Consider the following 11,966-nt stretch of genomic DNA (forward strand, 5'->3'; position numbering starts at 1 on the left):
GTCACAAAATATTATTACTTACCTACAGGTTCCTTAATGGCTTAGCTCATGTCTACCTAACTAGTCATCTACCACGCTACAATCCATCACGCTCCCTAAGGTCACAAACTCTGGACTTTTGATAGTACCTAGGATAGCAAAGTCCACTAAAGGAGGTAGAGCTTTTTCGCATTTGACTCCCAAACTCTGGAATAGCCTTCCACACTTCCTCTGTTTAAATCTTGATTAAAAACACATCTCTTTGGCCAAACATTCAAATAATGCATCTCTGACATTAACTGACAGTCACCACTGATAAGCTACTATTAAATATATTGTAGAAACTATCGTGAAAAGCACTATACAAATCAACTTGAATTGAATTAAATCATCTGGACAGAGAGAGTCAAAATGAAGAACCTGAATATATAACAACCTTGCTCATCTTTGAATGTTTGGATTTCTGACGTATCACGTAACCTTGTTCAAAAGTGTACATGCATTTAGACACCTAATTGTTGTATAACCTTACTGTTTGTACCTTTGAAAGGTTCTGATTTTTTTGAACCAAGGTGAAGAAATGTTTTGTGCACCGACATGCATTTCTATAGGCTTTCTTCTGGTTTTCAACCTTTTAACTTGAGTGCATGAATTACTGGATTGCTGTACTTCCATTCAGTATTGAATTTTCACCGACACACTGCCACTAGCATAACACAATGACAGGACCAAGATCAATTTAAAATGTGACTGCTCTATGCACTGATGTAGGTTTGAATGCTTGCACATCAGCACTCCCATGGTTCAGCTACATGGACATATTAAGCTAAAAATACTCCATAACATCTATTCCTTTGCACTCAGTGTCAAAGGACATGTTCATGTCTGTTAAAAACCATAATTTTCTGCACCTGACTACAGTTACACTCCATTAACTGATACTAAATCCTCAGTGGTGCATCAACATGCCACACTGGCAGAGCAATCATTTAAGGCTGCTTTCTAGCCTTCATAATTGTTGAATTCATCTGATAGAATCCACTGGAATTGTTGGGGTATGAATACAATAAACCAGACCTTAAATGTTAGGCTTGGTTGATTTCACACACTGGGAATGAAGGCCTTTTCTTTATGCCATTGTAGGACAAAGAGAGTGCCTTTGCATTGGGTCTTGTTTTATAGTTTTATATATATATATATATATATATATATATATATATATATATATATATAATATATATATATATATATACAGAGCTGGGTAGTAACCCTTTAGGGGCTAAGTAGTAATTGGATTTTTTTCTTTTGTAAAAGTACCATTACATTAATGAAATTTTACTTAAGTACAAGTAAAAGTACCGGTCTAAAAATCTACTCAAATAAAAGTAAAAAGTAGCTCATTTAAATTTTACTCAGAGTAAAAATTACTAAGTTACATTTTAACAGTGGAATGGAGGCAAAAATGGGACAGGCCAAAGGTGTCAAAGTATAAGTGCTCCTGGAGGGCCATAGCCCTGCACAGTTTAGATATAACCCTAATTAAACACAACTGATCCAGCTAATCTAATCATTTAGGCTTATTTGAAAACTACATGATATGTGTGCTGGAGCAGGGTTAGAACTAAACTCTGCAGGGCTACGGCCCTCCAGGAACTGAGTTTGACACCCCTGGGATAGGCCTATTAATCTCAGACTAGTTGTTTTTAATTAAAGGAATCAGTTATTTAGGATAATAAGACATTTGGGCTGTTACCAGGCATATCAGTATCAACAAACTCATCTTTTCAATGCAGAGGAAATGCAGAAGCTTCATCGGAAGTGGCATTTAGATGTATTTACACACTGTTTAGTGCAGGACAAGAAAGCATTTAACCTGCAGTTACAAATGCATGATAATGTTTTGATATACAAGACATAAAATGTTGAATACTCATTTGAAATTATAAGAAATTAATTATAAAAAAAAAAAAAAATCAAAAGATACTTTAAATGTGAAATTAAAATGGCCAGTATGTATCAGCAAGTCACTGTTAATAAGTGAGTAATTGCGATTGAACCGAATCATTTAAACAGTTGATTCATTCAGGAACGAAACACTTTCATGTTGCTCAGAGACGCAAAACTGTGCTTTGGTGGCTGTGTTTGGAATTATTTTTTGTTGTAGAAATAGAGCAAAAACATTCAATATGGTGTCTAAAACGCAAGTCTCTTAATTAACTTGACCTGTTGTTAAAAAAGAATATATATATATATATATATATATATATATATATATATATATATATATATATATATATATATGTATATATATATATGTATATGTATATGTAATCATGATGATTTTTGGAGGAAAAGATGGCATTCTTTGTGTGATTTTGATTTACTATATGAAATGATATAAATATGTAAATTTTCTGCCCCTATATGTTAAATTTTGTGATCATTCTAAATGCATTTTATAAATAAATGTTAAATAAAACAAATAATTTTATAAATGCGTGCGTACGTCATTAAAACAACAATTATGATATTATCGCAGACGATATGTATCGCACACTTTTTTTGGCTAATTTGTGCAAACCTCTTGCTAAAATGTCAAAGCTTCATTTTAACCACCAATGCAACGATGCAATTATTTAGCTTACCTCTACATGCTTGTGAAGGGCTGATGTCTTGTCGAGATTTAATAAGCTGCTAGTTTGGTCTCCCTAAGCACAGTTTACACTGCATAATAAAGCATAAATATGGCCAGGGGTTCAACTTCAGAATATGAAGGGTTTCATTTTCAGCGGTGTCTGCACCACTAACGCCTGTTTTGTCCATCTGCATCTTTCTTGTGATTTTAGCGCCAGTTTGCCCTCCTGCCCATTATTTACTGCAGCAGTTTACAGGGAGCGATTTTTTCTTTTTTTACTCAGTAATTAATGTGTTTTAAAATGTAGCGCAGTACAATACTTCAAACAAAATATACTTAAGTAAAAGTAAAATTACAGATTTTAAAAATTACTTTAAAAAGTAGAAGTACACAAAAAAGCTACTCAATTACAGTAACGCGAGTAAATGTAATTCGTTACTTTCCACCTCTGGTAACGGATTACATGTAATCTGGATTACGTAATCAGATTCCAAAACTCAAGTACTTGTAATTAGAGTAAACTACTTTTTAAAATACTCGTAATCAGACTACAGTTACTTTTTTATGGATTACATGATTACATTTTATTTACACAATGCTAATAAGTTGTTCACAATTCATTGATTCTCCTAAATTTCCTTTTTTTTTTTTTATGTTTATATTTTTTCCTAATAAACCTGCACATATGTACATTCGTGATTCTTCGAGTTTTTCCGGCGGAGAGGGAGGGGTGTCAGAATCACGCTCAGAAGAAATCAGCAACAAGATAATGGAAAACACAGCCTTTAATATGTTTTTTAATATATTTTTTTGTAAAGTTGATTTTTCTTTATTGTTACTACCTTACGCACTTCAAGTGTTTTGAGATGAAATGTTTATCTTAGATATGGTCTTTAATATATATATATATATATATATATATATATATATATATATATATATATATATATATGTATCGTCATGGTAAATGATCATGTTTGTGGAGGTTGCATGAAATCCAGTGTGTCAGGACATCGAGTCCACAGGTTTCCTAACAAGAAATAGGACGTTTTATAGGACGAGTTTCATGTTCTTTAATATTCATTTTTGTAATATTGTTTGTCTTTTCCTCATTGTTACTATGCACTTAAAATGTTTTAAGATGGATAGAAATTTCATTGCTGTGTGAATTTAGTCTTTTTCAAAATTCATGTTTGCAATGTAGCTATTTTTCTATGTTTTTCATTGATACATTCATATACACTTCTAGTGTTTTATTAGATTAAATATTTGACCTGGCAGTGATATTGCTGTGAATTTCATGTTTTTCAATAGTTGGTTTTTGTAATGTAGATGTTTTCTAAATTTACTTAATTATAAGTAAATATCCTTTAAAATCATTAGATGTGATTTTGTTTTATTCAGTGTTACTAGCAAACACTAACAGCAAGGTACATTAGTGTTAGTATTTTTTAAGTATTAACTGTCCATAAAAATAAGCTATTGTAGCTCTTGTTGGTGAATTAAATATATTTTGTGGAATATATTTTTTCTTTGTATCTGTCAAAAGATTAGACTAATTCAATATATGTGATATCAAATAATGGTTAGCACAAATGTAATCTAAATGTAATCCAAAAGTAATCAGATTAAGTTACCAAAAATGTGTTATCTAAGAGATTATATTACTGACTACAAATTTTGTCATGTAATCTGTAATCAGTAACTGATTACAATTCATAAGTAATCTACCCAGCTCTGTATATATATATATATATATATATATATGTTGCTTATTTGGTTTTATAAGTGATATAAAAATATCTGTATGTATGTGTTTATGTTTATAGTTTGAGTTTAGCTGTTATGCTATATTTTACAACAGACTATTGCTGTTGACCAATCATAAGCAAGTATTACAGAAAATACAAAAGAGAATAGGTTTACTTTTACAAGAAAATCAAATTTCAGTCTTTCTACGTCAACATTTCACATTTGATTTAATGTGTTACTTGCACAATGTGTTTCTTTGTAATTAATTGTGAAATTTATTAACAATTTCTGAGTGAAAATTGCTTCTACACAATGTTTTTTTTTTTTTTTTTTTTGTAGCTGTTGTAGCATTTTTTGAATAAAGCAACACCAAAAATGTCTCCCAATTTTCCACAGACATGCATGTTATTTGTTTCCTCTTGGCATTTCCAGTACTATACATTATGGAATCATATCTGAAATTAGTCATAAAATCCAACCAACCATTGCATTTCTGTGCAATTATCTGCTTTTTCTGAAATGGCAATTCAATAATACACACTGCATTCATTCAACTGAAGGGGGTTGATGCATACAAACTAGAATACATTTGGGAGAAAACAATAAGAGTGGTTCCACTGGTTTCCCATACAAATCTAATCTTCAAAGGCACAATTAAGACATGAAATGTCATCTATAAAAATCTGCTCTTCTCACAAAATGCGCCTGAGTTAGTATTTTTTTTTACCATTCTGCCTCATATATATAATGCAGCTTTGGTTAATAGATACCAGAAGTATAGACAGAATCATTAATCCTTTGCATTTTCATGCATTTCTGGGAAGTCTGAAAGGTTACCACTGAGCATAATCTAATGTATTTGCTTTTAATATTTCAATAAGCCCAAACACTCATTGTGTTCTTTGGGAACAGCTCTGATAATGCCATAAGCCTTAAGAATAGACATTAACCTAAGAAGAAATGTGCCAAGGCTCTTTTATGAATTAATGATGAATTTAGCTATTTATTAAAAAAAAACCTAACTTCATTAGCTATAACAATACACCTCATTAAACCTGTACCTGATATTAGCTATTCTAATGAAATATTACATTGCTTTCCATCCTTTTAAAATGATCTAAAAGGTTTGAGTAGATGAAATGTCTTACATAATTTTTCATTCAGATCTTGAATTGTCAGTAGGAAGTTAATGAGTTTTTTCTGAACCCACTTTTCATTTAAACACAAAATTATACAAGTGAAAGCATAAAAGCTTTAATAGAGATGCTTGCAAAGTTCCCTTCTTGTAAGATCAGGCAGTTGTGCTTAAATAAAAACTGAATAACCTCCAAGTTATAATTTAATTTAAATTCTGTTCAATATTTTATGTTGAAATTCTGTTCAAAATGCCAATCTAAGCGATGTTATGTTAAGATACATATTATTTTTTAGGTTATGATATATTATGATTCACTAAACATATTTCATGAAAACATCAATGCATGACACCAAAAGTATGCAGATATATATCTATATCTATCTATCTATCTATCTATCTATCTATCTATCTATCTATCTATCTATCTATATATATATCTATATATATATATATATATATATATGCAACATTTTAGCCTATGTCACGATCATATGTCACATTTTGCCCACTTTTTTGGAAATTTTCATGTTTGTTACTGTATAGTTAAAAAAATACGAGAAGAAATTGGCACATAAGAATATTGAATAATTTTAGTCTGTTTTTACTATCAGACAACCACTTCTTTGCCGATTTTTATGTTTGCTGCTGTAAGGGTGAACCTGCAAATGAAAAGAGAGAGAAAAAAACAACTGGCACTATCATTTATGACAGAACAAATACACTTTCCCAAGTTCAATATCAAACTGTCCACAGCCGTCCACTGTCATTATCTTGATCCATACTGTTATATCCTGTAGACAACCAAAAGAACACCTACGAAACAGTCATTTATTAAAGGATAGTTTGAGTTTTAACATGCCTTGGCACAAAAGGTTTCAGGTGAAGGCAGGCGATCAATCAAAGAATCAAACTGGACAGGTATACCCAGCGTCCACAGCAGAAATACCTTCTGGGCTGAAGTCTGAGTGCATGAGGGAAAAGAAATGAGAGCTGTTTGTCCTGAAAATAAAATAAATGTGTATGTAATGAGAGAGAAAGATTAGAGGGAGGACAGAGAGAGAGGACAGATGAGCATATATGCAATAATGCATTTCATAATCTTGTACTGCAGTTATATCTGATCAAATGCACATTATTATTCTTTAGCTTGGGTTAAACTAATGAATTTTACTTGGTTGGAACAGCAGCTATGCTAATTATGTCTCTTATTTGTTTCTCTGTTTTGCTAGGATTTACAAAAGCTCCAGTCTGGATCCAGAACACCTGAGAAGAGATGATGCCAACCCCTCAGAGGACCTCAGATGATGCCAACCCTGAAACAACATACAGAACTACCACATTTTGCTATAAGTTTGATTGCATCATATAATAATTTCTGTTAATAGTGTTCATCATCTGTTTGATTACATCTTTAATTGACTTTTCTGTACATTTCTGCCATATGCACATAAACTGACAGTCACCATTGGTAAGCTACTACTAAATATTGTAGAAACGTAATTTTCTGTAAAGTTGTTTTGCAACAATTTGTATTGTGAAAAGCGCTATACATATAAACTTGAATTTAATTGAATTAAAACCCAAAATAAATGTCTCTGCAGAAAATAAGTCATCAAAACAATTAAAAAGCCCATTTAAAACCACAAATAAAGGTTCCAGCCTAAAACACTGCACAAAAACATGAAACACTGTTCCTCTTTTGGAGCAGAAAGGACATGTAGAACAAACTTCTGGGTTTAAAATAGAAATAAAAGAGTTCACTGCAATAATATTATGAAGTACTCACCACTTAGGTTTTACAGTTTCATTTAAGCAAAAAAATAATAATAATAATAATAATATTGCCATGTATCAACTTTGTTTTCAAGACTTTTCTTGTTAAAATCCATAACACAAGCACTATACAAAGTTTTACCCTTAGCTGACAATAAATCAAACCATAAAGATTCCCAAGGTTTTTTTTTTTTTTTTAAAAAAGAGACCTGTACAACCCTCTAAATTAGGTAGCAGCTTTAAACAAGGAAATTAATCTTGTTCTTTAGGGGGTACTTTCCCCAGAATGATAGTCCTTCAACAGTTGATCCTCTTCAGCTGTAATTGCTGCTTTTAATTTACACAAAAAGATGGAAGTAATACGAACAGATTTAATGGCCAAGTGCTGGGATGTTGCCTCAGCATTCTCCAAATGTGGGCCAACCAAATTTAACATCCGTCCCTAAGTTGTAATTCCAGGACTGAGTGCATGTAAATAGCAACTGTCAGATACATCCAGACAGGCTCCAAGTATCAAAAGCTCCTCCAGCAGCCAATAGAGAGAACATGAGCTTTTAACCTTTTGAATATGAAACAAACTCCACAGTTTAAAAAGATTCCTGTAGAAACATGGCATCTTAGACAAGTCCATTTTCAAAGGGTCCAGCAGAAATAGATGTTTATCCAACCCAAAGCCCCCGTAGTTTTGCAGTAGAGTGCAGGCAACAGCTCTCCAAATAAAATCCAATGCACCATCAAAAAGTTCTACTTTGTAAGTGTATTAGTTCTTGTCCTCCTTCATCCTTAGTCATGTATAAAACACTCTGTTGAACCCAATGCAAACTGTCCCAGAAGAAATCCACAAGAAAGCTTGAATTTGAGCTAACAGATTAATTGGAGGGTCCACACAGGCCAGCCTGTGCCATAAGGAGGATGCCACCTAATTGTTAACAACAAAAGTACGTCCTGCTATAAGACATGTTTGCAATCTGCCATCTCCATTTTTCACGGTGAACCTTTATTTTTTCAAGAACCCTTCCCAGTTTTTCTGCTGGGTCAGACCATTGCCTAAAAACACTCCTAAATATTTATTACCTCCTTTTCCCCAAAACAACCCATCAGGAAGATTCGGTTTACAACGGCCCACTGACCAACTAGTAATGTTTCACATTTTGCCCAGTTAATTCTGGCAGAAGACACAAACATAAATTCTTCAATTAGTTTAAGCAAAACTTGTATATGATTTTGCCCACTGATAACAACCATGACATCATCAGCATAAGCTGACAGACAAATATTATTTTTACAATTAGGTAAAAATAAACCATGTACATTTAGTCTTAATTGATGCAACAAAGATTCAATGGCCAAAGAGTATAACATTCCGAACACCCCTGTCTTATGCCCTTATGAACCTGAACGGGAGCACATAAGCCACCATTTATCTTCAGTACACTCTCAACTTCACTATAAAGCACTTTGATCATTTCTATAAATGAAAAGCTGACAGAGTTCTCCACAAATATGTGTGTTCAACTCGATCAAATGCCTTTTCCTGGTCAAGTGAGATCAGACCAAAATCCAAATTACACAAATTTGACACTCCTAAAATGTCCCGAATTAAAGATATGTTATCAAAGATGGATCTACCCGGTACACAGTAGGTCTTGTCCGGATGGATGACAAGGTCCATTACTCCAGTCAATCTGTTGGCCAACGTGAAACGGGACACCAGCATTTAATATCAGTGAGATCTCCCTTTTTTGGATTGAGAGTGATTATTACTCTTCGGCAACTCAGCGGGAGCCTGCCCTCCAACAAACTGCCATTCAGTACCTGAAGCAAATCTACTCCCAACTCCCCAAAAAAAAATCAACTGGGAGACCATCAACTCCATGATGGTCTCCCAGTTGATGGGAGGCCCTTATGCAACTCTCCCAAACTCAGGGGGCTTACCCTCCTTGGACATCTGGGGTAAGGCGTCAAAGGAAACATTTTCCTCCCTGCTCTCTAAATTAAGCTCACTTCTGTAAAGCTCTTCTTCGGATGTCTACGGGGTCTGTCAATAACCACCCATCCTCAGAACGCAATGCCTGAATAAGGTGTCTTTGGCCATTCTTTTTCTCAAGGCTGAAAAAATATTCAGATGGTATATCCATTTGATCGACACTTTGAAATCTTGACCGGACCAGTGCCCCCTGTGTTTTATGTCCTAGTAGATCAGCTAACTGTGCTTTTTTCTTCAAACAGACATCGAGATAATAATGGTCTCCAGTGGAATCAACTAGCCGCTGATAGTTATTTATATCAGTTTCCAAGCTCTTCAAAAATCATCCTAACTCTCTTATAACATTGTGAATGTACTGCTGACAGAATTGTTTATAATTTGAATCTTGCCAAAATCCCACCACTCCTGTACTGACCGAAAAGTAGATTTTGTTTTTCTGTAACTCTTCCAAAAAGCCTTAAGGGAATCTTTAAAAAATGTATCACTCAATAAAGAAGTATTAAAGGGGTCATATGTTGCTGCTAAAAATTACATTATTTTGTGTATTTGTTGTAATGAAATGTGTTTATGCGGTTTAAGGTTAAAAAAACACATTATTTTTCACATACTGTACATTATTGTTTCTCCTCTATGCCCCGCCTTTCTGAAACGCGTAGATTTTTACAAGGCTCATCGCTCTGAAAAGCGAGGTGTGCTGTGATTGGCCAGCTATCCAGGGTGTTGTGATTTGCCGAATGCCTCAAGCGTGTGATGGAAATGTTACGCCTCTTAACATATTGTGATAGCCGGAGCGACGAGACAAAAACATAAAATCCATTATAAGCATGATATAAACATCATTTCTAGTCGTGTCTTCTTTTGGAAGGCAAAAACAAAGTCGTTTCGCTTTCTCAAAGAAACAGCATCACACACCGCGGCCTTGAGTGAGCAGAGGCCGGAGGCCTAGAGTGAGCCGCGGCCGGCTTGAGTGAGCAGAGGTGGGCGGCTTGAGAACAGTGCTGAGGGGGAATCTACGAAGGAGCATACCTTGGTCTTGCAGCAACCACACGTGACGACCCCGGGCTGGATGCCGCTTCGTCCATGGTGAAAGCCGATTCTGCGATCCACGGTGCAAAGTTGATGTATTTCCTCAGCGACCAGCACGGATCAGCTCCAGGCATGACAAAGTGGATATCGTCCTCTTTTGGAAGGCCAAACAAAGTTTACAGCGTCTATACGACATGGCGGCAGCGGCAACAACAATACTACAACGATACTAAAAGGTACGCCTTCTTTCTTTGTGTGAACATCTGGGCGGTGTTATGCAAATTTTCCCACATATTGATGTAGAGATGTGGGGGCGTGTTAGAACGAGCCGTTTCATGCGGGCGTGGACGAGTCTCAACTTTTATAAAGAATATCTCTTTGGATTTGAGACTTTAGTCTTTGCAACTTTACAGATCTTTTTTTATGCACCAAGAGCTTGTAACACTCCAAAGAGAAAGGAAAAATTGAAATCGCATCATATGACCCCTTTAAAGTGCCAACAGGCACTTTTAGGTTTAATAAGATTCAGAATAACGCTAAATTGTACCATAGCATGATCTGTAAAACTCATAGGAACAATTATTAAAAATATTGAGATGATGTCCAAAGGCCTACAACCTATCTAGTCTGGCAAATTATATCACATTGTCTTTTGTATGAACCCAGGTATATTGTCTTTCATTACCATTTCATTACCGTCTCCAGATATCACACAAATCATACTTTTTAATTATGTGAGTGAGACGTTTCCTAGAAGGCATGTGAGGTTCAATATGATTTCTGTCCAGAGCATGCTCAGTACAATTAAAAAAAGTGATGTTACATACATCCAAGTAAACCCATACTCAGAATTCGTGCTCTGCATTTAACCCATCCAAAGTGCACACACACACCATGAACACACACCCGGTGTAGTGGGCAGCCATTTATGCTGCGGCGCCCAGGGAGCAGTTGGGGGTTCAGTGCCTTGCTCAAAGGCACCTCACTCAGTATTGCCGGCCCGAGACTCAAACCCACAACCTTAGGGTTAGGAGTCAAAGTCTCTAACCACTAGGCCACGACTAGCGCAAACACACAGCGTCTATACGACATGGCGGCGGCGGCAACAACAATACTGCAACGAGAATAAAAGGTACACCTTCTTTCTTTGTGTGAACATCTGGGCGGCATTATGCAAATTTTCCCACATACTGACGTAGACATGTGGGGGAATGTTAGAATGAGCCGTTTTAGGTGGGTGTGGATGAGTGTTAACTTTTATAAAGAATATCTCTTTGGATTTGAGACTTTAGTATTTGCAACTTTACAGATCTTCTTTATGCACCAAGAGCTTGTAACACTGCAAAGAGAAAGGAAAAATTGAAATCGCATCATATGACCCCTTTAAGTGACAGGTCTAACTCAGGGTCATCTTGAACTACCATGTATACAAAGCGCCTAAAGGAGATGATGTGTTTCAAAAGAGGGGATTGAGTACTTATCAGGATTTTTTTAATTGGTGACACCAGTTTTCTGTAACAGGACAGGGTCTGAGTATCATCACTCACGAATGAGGGAACATTCGATAAAGTAACTTTCTTAGATGGTAATGAGAGGGGAAGGACAGGAATAAACTTGCTGCCAACAGTAACTCCGTGCTCAACGATATTTGCTTTATCAATACTGTCAAGACAAAT

Source organism: Cyprinus carpio, chromosome B7 (genome assembly GCF_018340385.1).
Source record: "Cyprinus carpio isolate SPL01 chromosome B7, ASM1834038v1, whole genome shotgun sequence".
In the NCBI taxonomy this organism is placed as follows: Eukaryota; Metazoa; Chordata; class Actinopteri; order Cypriniformes; family Cyprinidae; genus Cyprinus; species Cyprinus carpio.